The sequence below is a fragment of the Phoenix dactylifera genome, chromosome 17 (assembly GCF_051530095.1).
Source record: "Phoenix dactylifera cultivar Ajwa chromosome 17, Ajwa_hap1_PhDact_Kaust_v1.1, whole genome shotgun sequence".
NCBI classification, from domain to species: Eukaryota; Viridiplantae; Streptophyta; class Magnoliopsida; order Arecales; family Arecaceae; genus Phoenix; species Phoenix dactylifera.
The window spans coordinates 14,969,404-14,985,942 of NC_143206.1; the positions used below are offsets into that span (position 1 = coordinate 14,969,404).

General features: G+C 42.6%; 1 long non-coding RNA gene and 1 pseudogene across 2 annotated transcripts; both read left to right on the forward strand.

Moving 5' to 3' along the window:
* Positions 1 to 844: 844 nt before the first annotated feature.
* Positions 845 to 2,594, forward strand: LOC103709676 (putative UDP-rhamnose:rhamnosyltransferase 1 pseudogene; annotated as a pseudogene). Its single transcript, XR_015974499.2, has one exon. The product of XR_015974499.2 is annotated as a putative UDP-rhamnose:rhamnosyltransferase 1 pseudogene (transcript).
* A 10,961-nt stretch (positions 2,595 to 13,555) lies between these two features.
* LOC103709677 (uncharacterized) lies at positions 13,556 to 14,957 on the forward strand. The gene is made up of 3 exons (XR_604487.6): positions 13,556 to 13,741; positions 13,989 to 14,060; positions 14,161 to 14,957. It is a non-coding gene; the product is annotated as an uncharacterized LOC103709677 (long non-coding RNA).
* The last annotated feature ends 1,582 nt before the right edge of the window (positions 14,958 to 16,539 follow it).

The following is a 16,539-nucleotide window of genomic DNA, read 5'->3' on the forward strand; positions in this document are numbered from 1 at the left end:
GAAGTTGGCCCAACCCGACGGGCTTCGGGCCGGTCAGAGCCCATTTCCAACCTTAATCTGAAATGACATGTTGGGTTTAAAATCTTTTCTATGAATCTAACCCAACTTTACCTAATCCGCTAATATATTGAGTTTGGGCCCAAAACCAAGACCCGAATATGAAATCAGGTTGTGTTTGGGTCAAGCATGCCTTCGTCATAACCCAACCTATTTGCAAGTCTAATAGTGGTTGGAGTCAATAATTAAATCAAAAATATAAAATTTTGTGATCCGGTTGATATCATGCTAAGACATTTAATTATCTTTTACAAATTTCCCATAAAACAGTCAATCTAATATTCCTTATCTTTGTCGAACTTATAGAATATGATCGTAAAAAGATTGTGCAATCCATGAAAGGGCCACGAAGTTGACTATTTTTAAGGACACCAAACTTTTTGAAACATTGCACTAATCAGAAAATTATTTTTTTTACATTAGGCTTTTATTGTAATATGGTAGAAACTTTACATGGAAGAGCAACAAGGATCGGCACCTTGATGCAAGTATTCTACCCTTCTCTTTGAGCATTTGAGTTTAGTTTTACAGCTCTTCTTCATTGTGATATCTTGGTGCGAGAGAACATTTTTATCAGCCAATTACTTTGTGAGATCTAGATATCGCTTCCAATGCACCATTGAGTTACCTATAAAATGGACTAAATGCAATTTCCAAAGTATTTTTTTTATCTGCACAGTCTTATAGTAAAAAATAAATTTTAAATATAATTTTTAATTTGGGCCGGTATGATATACCATGCATTTTAGGCTCTGCCGCGATGAGGCTAATGAATTAATTATGTTCTCCCTAAGAGGAGAGAAAATAGAAGGGGGAGAATGGATAAACAAAAAAATAAAAAAAATGATAGGTAGAACGGTCTTCAGATAAAATTCTATTAATTGCACTTTTAAGACTTGAAACCTTTTGCAGCGCACCGGTCGCGTTGTGCTCCCCCAACCCTCTTTTTATTTCTTCTACTTTCTTCTCTTCTCCAGGCCTCGTTGAGCACGAAAGAATCGCCTTCCACAGCATCCACAGCCAATTCCACCACCCAGCCATGGACAACAGCGACGCTCTCCACGTTGTCGTGCTCCCGTTCATAAAATTCAGCCACCTCAACCCCTTCCTCCACCTCTCGAAGCACCTCGCCGGACTCGGCCACCGCGTCTCCTTCCTCTCCATCCCGGCCAACATCCAGACCATCGCCGCCGCCCCCTCCACCTTGTCCCCACTCATCCACCTCGTGCCCCTATGCAACCCGGCAGCCGGCGCCGACAGCGACAATTTGGATACCCTCCGAGACCCCTTCGCCAGCTTCCTTCAAAGCCTGTCTCCTCCTCCGGACTGGATCCTCTTCGACTCCGGCTACTACTGGGTCCCCCGCATCGCTGCAGGCCTCGGCGTGCGGTGCTGCTACGTGAACCTCGTCGGCGCGGCCGCCAACGTCTTCATGTGGCCGTTCTTCGCTCTCGCGGCCGACGGCGAGGCCGCCCGGGTGACGGTCGAGCGGCTCACCGCGCCGCCCGACTGGATCCCGTTCCCGACGTCGATGAAGCTCCACCGCCACGAGGCCGGCCAACTCTCGAGCTTCTTTTTCCACCCGAGCATGTCCGGCTTGACCAACGGCTTCCGCGTCGGGTCGGCGGTCCGAGGGTCCGACCTGGTCGCGGTGGAGAGCTGCACCGAGTTCGAGCCCGAATGGATCGCCGCCCTCCCAGATCTCCTCGGGAAGCCGGTGCTCCCACTCGGCCATTTCGCCGCCTGCGCCGCGGATAATAACTCCGATGCCGGCGGCAGCAACTGCGACCATGTCTTCGAGTGGCTCAACAGGAGGGAAGCCGGTACGGTGGTGTATGCCGCCTTCGGAAGCGAGGCCGCATTGACCAGAGAGCAGGTGCACGAGATAGCCCGTGGGCTGCTGCTCTCGGGGCTGCCATTTCTATGGGCTCTCCGGAGCCCGCAAGGCGAGCCTGACGGGCTATTGCCCGAGGGCTTTGAGGACCAAACCGCGGGCCGCGGGCTCGTATGCAAGGGATGGGTTCCCCAGATCAAGATACTGGGGCACCCATCCATCGGAGGGTTCCTGACCCACTGTGGCTGGAATTCGCTGCTCGAGGCTTTCCAGTTTGGGATCCCCTTCGTGCAACTCCCCTGGTTCCATGATCAATGGTTTTACTCCAGACTTCTGGCGGAGAAGAAGGTCGGGATGGAGGTTCCGAGGGACGAGGAGGATGGCTCCTTCAACGGGGCGGACATTGCAAAGGTCTTGAGGCTGGTCATGGTGGACCAAGAAGGGGAGGAGATCAGGGCTTCAGCTAGGGGGCTTCGTGCTGTGCTGGGGAACAAAGAGGTGCATCATCGGCATGTGAGGAATTTTGTCGAGTACCTCAAAGACAATAGACGCGGGGCAAAGCCGCCAACCGAAGCCTGATGAACAGTGTCGTGAAGAGATTTGTGAAAGAAGCGTTCTTGGTGCTTAAAATTCTTATTATTCAGAATAAAGTATTGTCTTAGTCCTTAAATTTCTTATTATTCAGAAATAAGTATTGTCTTTCTTTCGTACTGGTTAAACTAGCGATTATGAGGTCCGAGACCGCATTCCGCTGTTATCATGCGTAGTTGTGGGTACCTTGACGTCGTGGTCCGGAGTTGAGACGTGGGAATATGAATCAATGGTGGCGGTAATCTTTTTCTTAAAAAATTACTATGCCATAGGAAATAATTTGTATTAATTATCTTTGTTAAATTGATATATAAAAGTATACTCTTGAAAGTAAAATTTTAAAAGTAACTACAAGAATTTATATATAATTTATTTTGTTTGTTTGTATGTTATCCTTTCCAACGTGCTAAGCCCGTAAAGTCTTTAGCGGTTAAATTAAATGATTTGTGATCGAATCCTGCATTCATTGAAATTTGAAGGGTTGGAGATATTTTGGAAGGATCTTAATTTCTCCGGCTGCCCCAAAGAATGACGGCATAGTGGTGCGGATGACCATCCCTTTTATAGGGCCTAGGATTGTGCTAGTTTTCTAGGAGCCCCTACCCTCTAGCTTTCTTAAGGCGAACTTTGACGATTGTGTTGGCGAGGAAGGGTGCACTAGAGGCGTGGAATTCGTCATCAAAGGCCACGATGTCAAACTGCCAACGGCCGGAGATTGGCGGATCTTTGATACGTCTATAGTCGATGTTGAGCTCAAAGCTGCATGAGAGGGCATCATCTATGTAAGACGGATGCTGAAGGTGGACTGCATCCTTTTCGAGAGAGACTCGGTCACTGTGATCGAGTAGATCTGGAGTCGGGGACTCGGCGTTGGCTCTAGACCGTTGCTCCACAATATTCATAAGCTATTAAAGGAGTGTGGGCTCTCTCGAGCTATACATGTTTAAAGGAAGGCGAATTGCACAACTGACTGGATGGCCTCATTTGCGACTCACCATTCTAGAGAAATTCATCTGGATAGACCACGTGTCGGTGCCTCATTCTCTGCATTATTTTTTCTTTTCTGATTTTGTTACCTGTACTCATACCCGTCGTGTGTAAGCTGCCGTTGTACTAAAAAAAAAAAAAGGACAACATCCTTTTATAAAGTCTGTTATCTATAATTTTTTTAATCAAAAACATATATATATATATATATATACAAAACTAGCTTGAGAAGGATTTTAAGCTCCACTCCCCCATCTCTTGCTATTGCTGCATTTTTTTTTTTAACATAAAGGACAATGAAAATGCCCCAATCCTGTAAAATCTAACCTCGACTCTCCCTCAGTGTTTAAATCCCCTTTCGATTCCGAATCCGGATGTAAACCAAATGCACCCTAAGTTGCTTGAAGAGCTTAATAGTGTGTACGGCATCTTAATGGGTTTTGAGATCTTTTAGTCTGATACGATCTTAATACCATGGAAGGAGTGAGATTTAAAGTCCAGAGAGATGAGAATCCTTGGCAACATAACTAATCACTGGCTTTTAGGGACAGCAAATTCTTTTTTCCAAGATGGCCTATCTTGTTCCTAAAAGTGGGAGATTAATCGTGTCCTAATAAAACGCGACTCTTTGAAAACTCTAGCTTTCATAATAATTTCATTTCAGATTCCTAATGGGAGATGTTATCGGACCAATAAGATCCCCTGGCGTTCAAACAAGTCATTAACAAGTATCGTGGAGATTTTGCCCGGCCGAAGTATAATTTGGTCCTGGGTTGTCGGTGTCCAAATAGTCCCAGTTTCTTTAGCCACTGAAGTCTAAAATAGGGTTGGGCCCAAACTGAAGGCCGGAACCACTTTGAAGTCCTTCAAAGCTACAGATCATTATTTTACCAGCGAAAAAAAAAGCTACACATCATTAATGGTTTCCCAATCCTCTGAAGGAAGCAATCATGTGCGAGAGAAAAATGATGATTCAGGTAGAGCAGGAATGTCTACAAGCTGGCCCAATAAAGTGGTCTCTCCCCCTCCCCAATGCCCCTCGGAAATAACTCAGGTGATGAGGATTGGTGTAATCTAGGTTGCTCGAAGCTACTTGATAGTAGTACCAAATGCATTGCCTATACTTGGATGTTTTACACAGACTACTACCAAATTCTAGTGCCTCATCGAGATCCATGAGGCTAGAACCGGATGGATTTATATGTTAAAATATTATTAAAATCACTACTTGTCCCAAAAGCTTAAGCTTATAGGATGAGGCAGATTTATTTATATATTTTATATTTTCTTATACTCTTTCTCACATGTGGGCTGGACTTTTCTTTAATGGGTGAGCTCAACATGTGAAATTTTTTAATAATGGAGTTAAAAAGTACGGAGACAGAGTTAGAACTCAGGACCTCTGCTCTGATACCATATTGAAATTACCATTTGTTCCAAAAACTTAAATTTATAAGATGAGGTAGATTTATTTATATGTTTTATATTTTCTTACAGATATGAAGTTAGTTTGAATCGGATGCAGATCATGCTGGATAACTCCATTCGCATTTGCATCCAAGGAAGGAAACCATAGTCCTAAACAAGGATATTTCAATGCAAGTTGTCACTCTAATGCACAGAGAGGCATTTCTTTTTTCCTAGCTAAGTTACGGCATCTTAAGCATTTAAACCCATGCTCTGCACCTTCATGTGATAGAGCATATGACTGCGCAGCGAAGCCTGCAGGAACTCCACCGAAAGCTAGTAGTGCTGCCAAGTGGATGGAAGCTTTTGAGGGGAAAAGTTGGTTCAGTGGCTCATGTAGCTTTCGGAAGCGAGCCAGCGAGTAGATAGATAGATAGATGGAGAGAGAGAGCGCATGAAATTAGTATACTGGCTAGCCCAATGGGCTACTGCCCGAGGGGTTCCAGGACAGAACTTAAGACCCATGACCTTGGGGGTTTCTCTTGCCCCTGGCCGTCGCCTGTCACCAATGACCAATGTGGATGCATGGAGAAATGGTCATTGAGTATTACATCAATTTGGAGATTTCTTGGTTGTGGTCCATGAAATTAAGAGAGTATACACACACATGCATACATACACATTTACATATACGTGTACATATACATATACATATGCATACATATATATGTATAATTGCATGCTGATTCACTGATTCAGCACCGCTGATATATACGTTCTATGTTTCTCAAGAACTCGATAGTATTTGTCGCTTGAGATTATGTTCATGGCCTGATGGATAACTTGATCATTTACCAAATCAACATGTAGATGATCAGGAAATCCGGTAGGGCTCTTGCTTGCTGCTCTCAGCATGATTTTAATTGCATCATTCAAGCAATCCGAAGGGGTGAAACCAGCAGGAAATCATTAAATATGTCCAGATATGGATGGAGTCATGCATGGAGCTACATCATGCATTGGTACGTTCCTGCATATATCAAGTGATTTGCGATCATAAATATAAATAAACAGTGAATTGGAGGCATGAAGTTTCACCCTCTTCACTTTCTTTCCCTCCAACACAACGTGGTAATCCTGCTGCTCCAAATACATGTGGATGCCCCATGTAAAATGAACCCGTAATATCATAGAAAGAAAAAGAGGGGTGCTACCTTCCGAAATTTACTAAATCATTCATTTTCAATAAAAAAAATCTTAAAAAATAGCTTTACGTGTGAGAATTTAGTCTAGCAGTACTTGAGCAAGGATGCTAGTTGTGCGACAATGAGGTCACCACCTAAGTTCATCTGATTCAAACCTAGACTTGAAATAAAACCAAGTAATGGGCCCTGCTTACCAAGTTAGAACCCAGCTCCAAATTGGATTTGAAATGGATCTTCAGGAGTCAGTCCTAACCAAACTGGACGTGACGAAAAACATTTAGCATTACAACAATTATTTAAAAGTCGTAGATCTAGCTCCAAAAATTTAAAACTGATTACATTTCGACTTGGATGAAGGTGTCACCTAGTTCCACCAAGTGTTGGGCTGCATTTCACTTTATCTTTGGAGTCGAAGCCATTCGAACCCAAACATGAGTGATGTTGGACCTAAACCTAACTCAAGCTGCTTACACAAAAGCTAGATTGTAATCTGTTTTACATCCCCACATCCTTCAATCATCTCCTACTCTTTCTTTATTTTTCCATCCCCTTTTCCTCCTCTAATTTTCTCTCTTTTTTTTTTTTGAAAGAAAACACTTGTAAACAAGGATATCTAAACGTTCGCGGGGCTTCATCCCATTCTTGTTCCCTAAAAGTGGAACAAAAAGAAAAGAAGCAGGGATATCCCAAAATAAGCTGTCACTACATGTTAATTTGAAGAACCTAACTAAGAACAAATACAGGAGATATTGTTTCTCAACCGCTCTTTCGACCGCCACCTAGTTCGGTTCTACCATGTTTCACATGCTTCTAATTCCCAGTCCGATTGTGTACATCCATGCGTCCGGTTTTATGCGAACTCAACACATGAACAAGGGAGTAAAGACTAAATGGCCAGTCATCAACCTTTCAATGAACTGGGGATATATGTGGAATGGCAATCAAAATAAAGGCCAGAAGCAAGGTTTCAGCAACAAGGACGACACCAAATTATGATAAACTCCTTTCAATTACTACTACTTACATTGTATAACCTTAATTTGTGGCATCTAAAATGCACTTACCATTTCATCGAGGAATAATGGACCGTAGAATTGTTTAAAATCTTAAATAATTGTCCTTAGTACCTCCTTTTCAAATTCTTCTAACCATTATGCGATGCAGGTCGAGTCGTCTGATTATCTTTTAACGAGACATACGAGTCTGCATGGAGAGAGAGAGAGAGAGAGAGAGAGAGAGAGAGAGATGGTGCGCAGGAGCAGAGGGAGGTGCAGGAAAAAAGCTGAGCTTGACCTGAGGAAGGAGAACGGAAGGGATGGCAGCAGGAAAGGTTAAAAGGTATGCAAGTTGGAGCGAAAAGGGGGGTGTTGGAAAGCCGAGCGCGTTTGCGTCCGCGTCGGCAGAATTTACTTTGTTCCGACACGTCCACGTCTCTACGCCAACTTCGACGTATCCCTCTGGCATGACTGATGAATCCGATATTGCCATCCATATTGACGTCCAATTACGGGAATACCTTCTTGTCCAAAGTGGAAGATCGAGCTCCGTTTACGATTTGCTGCAGACTGCAGCCATGGATGCATGCATGCCGATAAAACACCAGCTTATGCCTTAAAACCACGTCTTCTACAGACACAATGCACCTTGTTCTCGGTGGACAAAGCTATTACATCATAAATACAAGCCTTCTATGCATGCATGAGCACGTAGCATTCAACGTTTGCAACGTATACGAGCATAACGTCTAACAAATATTGGGGGATCTTAATACTAGTTTGTAGACCCATGAGAGAAAGTATCAGCGCAATTTGATTGTAAGTCATCACTGTGTTGCCACTATCTTTGATTAATCGAGGCTTGCATGCATGACGATATCATATCGATCCAAAAAATAAAAACAAACGTAGTGCGGCAGGTGATAAGCCTAGATGAAGAATTAGCAATCAAATGCCCGTCAGCAAGATTATGGTCGGCAAACTTTTGACAGATCATCCCATGGAACCTCGTGCCATGGTCCATGGGGACGTTGGCCTTTACAGTCGTATGGTCGATAGTTCAAAGACGAGGAGGCGCAATTTGGGAATAAGGAAAGGGACCAATGACATTAAACGAGTTGGTCCTAATTGTGATGAAAGGTCCCTGTCAACCTGTCTGCTTAGCCCAGTATGCGGATATGAATTTCACGTGAGAGAAGGAAACTGCCATGCATAGCAAAATTGCAAAAAGAGGGATAGAATCTTCGGGAAGAGAGAATTGAACCATGAGCAGAAAGAGAGAGTAAAATATTAGGAGAGAAAGCTCTTGATCTCAAAAGAAAAGGCAGCCATTAAGTGCCATGCATCCACATCTTCTACTTGAAGTGGGAACGGTAATTGGTCATTTTATGGTTTTTGTTCCTAAAGTAGACCCAGGTAAGGGGATTGAAAGATATCTCATTCGGAATTTATAATCTTAAGTGGTGCCTTCGGTTTAATTGATTGCGTGCAACCAATCAACTGTAACATAAGTATGGGTCTTTGCCTATGAGTTCGAATCATCTAAAACCGTAGCCACTGGAATTTTCTCGCAGCGTGGGAACTCGGAGGCCCTGATCAAGACTTTGCATACTTCTCGGCAGAGTTGTAGTAAGTAGAGGAGGCAAACTGCTTTTGATGCCACTAATGTTTTTTTTATTTATTTATTTTTGCTGTCAAGAGACTCAAGACTTACCATGCAACGAGCTGAAGGATATTCTGATAGCTTGGGATGTGGAGGATTCAAGGGCCTTACTAATGGAAAATAAGCATGTATTCATTAAAATTAGAGGTATGAAACTATCTATAACATGAATGACAGCAAAAATATTTTTCAAATAACTCAGTATCTCTTTACGAATGTGCTTGGAGAAAAGTAGTTGATTCGATTTCCTTGTAATGAGGAATTGGTGGGAAAGTTGGAAGGGGACGTGTAGGAAAGCAATGGGAAACTTATCCATGTGCCGACAAAGATTGAAATGAAGCCAAGCGTTGGTGAAATCATTATATCTTGTTTCTTATTGCAGCTTTGCCTTGGTTTTTTGAATCCTTCTTCCAGATCTTTTATAAGTATGTATGTCAACATGACTCTACTTTAACTGCTCACTCATTTCGAACAAAAAATCTCATCTCGATCGGCAGAAATAATCATCCTTCAACAAATCATTTATTCACATTTTTTTAAATTTTTGAGAGCAAAAACAATTAATCATGTTAAATATTCAAAGAACAGGCGAATGTTTCAGATTGAATCAAATCATTTATTAACATTTTTTACTTTCCTTCTCATCAAAAAGATGCTCTCTTGGAAAATTATATGACAAACGGGTTAGGACACCATCGAGGGTGCACCTATTATACTTGTCATTATTTACCTTGACATGTAATCAATATGCATCTAATGTGATCCAAATGTAACCCACCAATCATGCACGAGCTAACACATGATATTAAGGGAGAAAAAAAAAAATAGTTTAGCTGGACTAGTCTTCCTAGGTTGAACTGAATAAAGATAACTAAGAGGTTGTTTTCGATCTAACTTAGACCTCAAAAGCCCAACACTGGTTGGACAAAAACTCCGTATGTACAAAAAGAAACTTGGCATATGATGTGTACAGATTTTTTTTTCTAATTCATTATTCAGGTATTATTTTTTTCTGTCATTTTCAAAATCCTTTCTGCTAATTTAAGCATCAAAAAGCCCCTACAACTCCGGTGATGTATGTTCTCTTCTTTCTTGTGCGTGCGCGCGGATTGGTGCTCTTTAAATCTTCAGATCGGATTTTGGCAATAGCAGCATCCAACTACACTCACATGGCCATTAGTATGCAACACATACGTTTCATCAAGAAGGAACGCTCTAAAAATTTCAATGACCAGTAAAATTAATTGTCAAACACACGGACAGGAAAAGACTAGTTCTACCAAAATGCCAAGCATTAGCGGGATTTTTTTTTTGTAAAGGAAAAAACATTCATCTCTGAACAATAAATGTGCCACATTCACAGCCATCCCTGATGTGCAGCAACTGATGCGTGGTGTTGAGTTAGGTGAGAGGATACCATGACTTGTCTGGTGAAATCACTCTCACCTTTCTTTTCTTTCCCAACTTTTCTCTCAAACGACAAATATTGAGAAGGGTGACATCAATACACCAATCCCATATTCTTACGACAGCGAGGTTCTCTCCTCTTTGCGCATTCCTCAGAAACGATGGTTACAGAGAGTACCGCATGGCCCTGAGCAGAGACCTTACGTGATTTGGGCAAGGGGTGGGACCCGGGGGCGGCCGAGAAGGTCAACCGTGCCGCTGTTGCCTCGTCGGCGCTCGCCAAGTGGCTCTCATAAAAGAGTTGGAAGGTGGGCCCGCGTTTTCTTTGACCGGTCTCGTCCTGGAAGACCGCGTTCTCCGCGCAGCGCTCAAAGCGCGCCCACCCGCTTCCATTCCCCATAGCGAGTATAAACCCATTAATTTTTGGTCTCAGCCCACGTGCATGTCTACGTCTCCCTTGAGTTGCTCAAAATGTGTGCGGCTATTTTATGTTTGTGCACGACGCCCGCAAGCCTTGTGCTTGGAACCTTGTTTCGAAACACAACAAAGCCGGAGGGAAAAACCCTAGCACATTCCAAATGTAATGCCATGATTCAGGGTTGACTAGGTCCTTTTTCACTAGGCACAATATATGCTTTGCTTGGATGCACTAGAGTGTTTAAGATTTTAATGACATGTTTCTATGGGACCTATTTATTTTGTTTAATATGGTTGGGCAAGACCTAGTCTCGGGCGGCATCGGAGGACCGATAAAAACCTAGTTTGGGTCGATGGTCTGCATCTTCTCGTACCATAGCTCGACACAATTTCAATGGTGCACTCGAAGATGAGGCTGTTGATTAGACAATTGCTAGAACATAAGCATGAGGTTGACTTGTCCATTATCATAACATGATGAAAGGGACAATGTATTTTCTTTTTCTTTTTTATAAGGATGAATGTCTTTATGCTCTAAAATATGCATATGCATATATATATATATTTATATATGCATTTGTAGAGTTTTGATCGTAACCAAATCATAATTTAGACTCTACCAACATCACCTAAGAGTATGGGTAGTGTATTAAACCATCCACAATTTTTTATCAACAAAGATTGGGGATGATATTAGAAATCACATTATTACCTCTCTTTATAATATAGCGGGATTCTTTGACTAACGAGATTTGTATCACTTCATCATTAGTTATGATGGGAGGCAAAATGGATCATCCTATTCTGGCGTGGAGTCACCCAACTCTGGCTAAGCAAACCTTAGAACCGAGTAGGCTGAAGGGGCTCCCTCGACCGCAGGCGACGACCTCGACCAGAGCCAGAGCCGACCTCGGATCTTATCGAAGACCGATCTGACCTCAGCCAGAGGCGACCTCGGGTCCTACTGAAGACCGAGCCAACCTCAGCCAGAGGCGACCTCGGCCAGAGGCCCGGTCGACCTCAGACCCCGCTAAGGACCTAGCTGACCTCGGACGCCGCTAAAGGCCAAACCGACCTCGCCAAGTATATGCCAAGGGCCATACCTTGTCACACCTGCCAAGGACCATACCCTGCTACACCTACCAGGAGCCATACTCTGCCACACCTAGCTAAGACCGTTCCCTTTTATGATGAGGATGATCTATACGGTAGCCACCTGGTCGTCTTTGTGAGGACTATAAATAGGCCACACCAACGACACTCGGGGACGTTTTTCTTCTTTCCTACAAAAAAAACTCTCCAAAAACTCTGCTAACTTAATCATCGGAGGGCCTTCGTCGAGACCCCGGTGAAGGCTTTGTGCAGGTCCCTAGAAGTGCAGGAGGTGGCTCCCTTTCTCCATCCCTTTGGCGGCTTCTCGTCCTCTTTCGGCGTGGTCACCCTTAGGCCAGATTTCAACCACAACAACTTTACTACAAATCAAATATTTACTTGATGCAATGGTAAAGTCATCTTGACTGGAATAGACTTCATTTCGAGATTGAAATAGAAAAATGTACTCTTTTGGAAGGATAATTGGATATGCGATGCCCTTTTTTTAATTTATATTTTCCAACCTCTTCAAATTTAGTATAAAGAAAAATGGAATGGAGGCCGATTTTTTTAATATTATAAATTCTTTTTGGAAGCTCGGACTGCCAATTCAACCATCTCAAGATATTAGAATGCAATTCATTCGGCTTTCTCATTTTTTGGACCAGGTAACTTGGAACCTCCATGAAGATAAGGCGGTGTGGAAGCTTGATAGTAAAGATGACCGTACCATTGCATCAATTTATCAATTTCTCAATACTAGGGGAGTTATATGTCTTTTTGCTTCCTCAATCAAGACTCTTGATGTACCTCAAAAATGCAAATGGTTCCTCCGACTCTGTTGGAAGAAAAAATTAAATACCCGAGATATCCTTTAAAAAAAAAAAAAAGAATTTGTGGATCACCTGTTCTATTCATGCCTTCTTTTCTCTATCATTTGGAAAGGAATATGCTACTCTCTTGGAGTTCTTCACCTTCAAACCTCCCTTAAGAAACTTTGCATGGAATGGAGACTCGAAACTTTCTTAAAACAATTTCAGTTTACCATCCCCATTCTGTTCATTGCGATGATCTGGGCTGTTTGGAAGAAGAAGGCACAGATTTTTCTTGACAAGCAATTCTCCTTCACTTTTATTAATTTTTCTTTCATAATTTCAACGAATAGTTTATTCTATGTAATCAAAAAAAGCTACCAGCTTTTGGGAGAATTTAGAGTAAAATCAAGAATATTTTTGATTCCTTTTCAATTGTCTGAATTTTCATTCTGGCTCCATTTTTTTTTTTGAACTGATTCTGTTCTTTCTTCCAAGTTATAATTTCTTTTATCTATTTTAATTATCGTCACAAAAAAAAAATCTCGATGTTAAATTTAGTTACTCTAGTTAAGGGAAATTAACCCTTCAGATTTAAGTCTAGAACAAGGAACAAAGGGAGGCAGTGCTCAAACAAAAATAGCATCCGAAGAGCAGGCCAGAGTGGTCATTTCGAACTCTCAAAAACCAGCGACCTTTTTAGTGGACCTCCCCGTAGTTTTCCGTGACGAACAGGCGCAATCTTTTGTCGCCACGCACGAAATACCACAGACCCTAACATGTGGCTCCACAGCACGTGCACCTAGACACACGTGTCAGCCAATCCCGAGCTCCTTAGCACGTGCCTAGGGGCTGGCGGGCAGCCCGGTCAGGGCGAGGCCGCCTATAACGCTCAGCTTCTTACGTCATTTGGTAGGCATGAGCAGTTACATTCCCTGGCCTCCTAACCTGGACCAATGGCATTCCAGGTCCACACCCGGGCAGTTCGGTGACTGCCCGAACCCCAAGCCTAACCCCAAACCTAACCCCAAACCTCCGTTTCCCACCAAACCTTCTTGTAGACCTTCAAAAGCCCCCGGCTGAGCCCCAACCCGTTCTCTCTTTATAGCCTCATGCCTAGCTTCTCTCTCGAATACTCTAAACCCACCCCTTCGCCAAGGCCAGGAGTCTCTCTCTCTCTCTCTCTGCTTTTCTGACTGCATATCTTCAAGTTGTTACTGCTGCTCTTCCGTTCTCTTTGCCACTCCTTTCTACCACATCTCTTTCCACAAGAGGTGAGAAGGCTTGTAGATTAATTAAGTACTTTTTTTTGTGGGTAGAGGATGTACTTCTTGTTTGCTACCTAAGTATCTACATTTGAAAGCTGGACAACAAATGAACTTTGCTGATTCTCCTTTCTTTCCCGTATCCCGTATGAGCGAGGAGTCATGCATAGGAGTGAGATCTCTCATTATGGTGAAAGATTTCATCATCTTAACACTTATCTGCTCCCTTCCTCTGTCTTTTCCCTCCCTCTTGCAGGCCCTTAAGATTTGGTGGATGGAGAGCATAAATCCCCATCAACTCCTCTTTCCAAGCTCTACTCCTCACTCGGTAAGAAAAAAGCTGCAACGAAAGCATCTTTCCTTCATCCTTTCCGTAAATTTATAATGAAAATTTACTGCGAACTGAATCATCCATATTTTCATTGCAGGAAGTCTTCTGCTCCAGTCTCACTGCAATGAACAATCTCAACAACGATATGGACGTTGCTGTGACAAACTTTGTGGGAATCGGGATCGACGGTAGCAGGATGTTCGGCTTCCCCGGGGATTTCATATTTAGGAGCAGACGTTTTTCGCCAGAACCAACCGTTCCTTGTTCTTGATGCCTTAACGGTGCTATCCTACCTGAGCTTTTCCCTTCGACCTCCACTACAGCCCTTATCCTTCTTCACACACCTGTCACCTCTTCTCCTTTCGCAGTCTTGCAGGTTCATGTCTTCTTGACCTTGTAAGGCCTTTTCTTGACCTTGTAAGACCCCATCCTCCTTTGGTCCTCTTCGTCTCCTTCTCTACCACGGGCTTCCTCCTTGTGCTCATCGACCAAGTCCTTTATCGCCAATTCCCTCCCTTCTCGCCCACCTCTTACTCTCCTTCCCCGTCTATCCCTTCTGAGCTATTTACACGGAAGTGCATGGATGCGTCTTCTCTTAATTTAGTATTTGTTTGCATAGGACTCTCCTAAAGATTTCAAGCTCCCCTCTAAGAGCAATCTTTTGGTGGCCTTTCATTTCTATTCTATTTAAGTTTAAATCTTGGTTTCTTGTCAGTCTTTTCTTTGTTTTTTTCTGTAATATTATGTATGCAGGGGAAATATGCCTGTCTGCAGCATCCGTTCCTTTTGTTTTACATGTTAATGGGTTTGATGGGTGATCAATGGACGGTAAAATATTCTTATCGTGACCAGTCGAGGCTGTAACGACGTATGAAGCGTTTTGGATTTATTTAAGCCTTTTTGTTTGGTAGTTTGCTATGATTTCTCCCGGAATATGCCTTTTGGTAAAGTTCTTTTGGTGTGTCTTCTTACGGTCTTGGAACCCGTCACAAATGAACCTGTTAAGAGGAAAGGCTTTCTGACCTCCATATGAAGGGCGATAAGATTGCATGGACCTTGTCCTTCGACCTGTCCTCTCACTCACGCATAAGCAGATGGATGCTTAACCTGCCATAAAAGACAAGGCATCAGAAAATTCGCCCAATCGTTTTATTACATATTTGCTTTAGATCTTAGACCAAATCTATCTTGGGTTGCGTGATTTCAGAGTTAATATATGTGGAGCCAATTAAACACCATCTATTCTGAAAGCATAATTTATCATCAAGAAGAGTTGGGTGATCTGCTGGGTGGAACCCCTCTCCTCCGTCCGTTGGGGAGAGTTCTAGTCTGATCCATGAAAGCTAGGTGGCAATTCTACCATGTTTGTTAAATGGAAAAGGGCACTATATATATTGTCAGAAAACAAGAATGGCATAGCAAAATATATGGTTAAGGCGGAGGAACCAGACTTAGGAATTAGGATATATTTTTTTACTTTCTTCTTACTTGGCAAGATGTACTTACCTTAGAACTATATGAATTACCGATTTAGTGCAAAAAAAGAAAAAGAAAAAAGAATTAGGATATGAAAGAGCATTGTTGGATGAGGCCTTGTTATCTTTTCTCTACTAGGACTAAATATTATATATCAATATTCCTGGGTACCATATTCTAGCATCGACACCCCTTAAAATGCATACAAATAAGGTTGGTTTGTCACAGATTATCTCATTACCGATATTGCTACATGGCGGTAACAATATACATGGATGTAGTGCCATTTTTGACTTCTTGCATGCTTGGTTGATATTTCTTCCAGGTGTTATTCGGTAGCAATAAGTAGTGACCTCACAAGATCAATGGAGTTCTCTTTTGCTGCCTTTTGAAAAATAAAGCCAAGCCATAATGCAACACGGCAAAAGAAATGATCGAGTTGTAAGACAGCAGAAGGCATGCTTAAACTTCGATCAGATGTATGCTTTAGTCCTGGGAAAAATATGAAGGTGACACAAAGCAATAACTGCCATGTCGGCTTGCCTACTCCCTTGAGGAAGATCCTCTCTGTTAACAGTAACTGTGGCCATGCGTAAATTAGTCTTCTTTGGATCTTATGGAACGAATCCGTAGGGGACAACAATATCCGTGATTTTACGGAGGCCAAATGATGGAGCTGATACTCTAGGAAACATGATTTAACTCCACTCTCGTGAAGGACATTCAAATCAATCAACTAAAGGAACCGACAAGGTCCCACTAAGAAGCAATGCATTGGATGATCGATGCTACTTTCTTCTTGTTCCTTGACCTTGCTTACTGTTCATTATCTTTTCCACACAGAATTATAGTAACAAAGGCTTGCAAGCTACCATTCAATGCCATTGGGTACTCAATTAGCCGACACTGAGTAGGGTCATCAATTGGCTTTAAAAAAAAAAAGAAGAAGAAAGAAGCGAGGGGTGGCAAAAGTCCTTCCACTAGAGCTTGTTGTTAACGC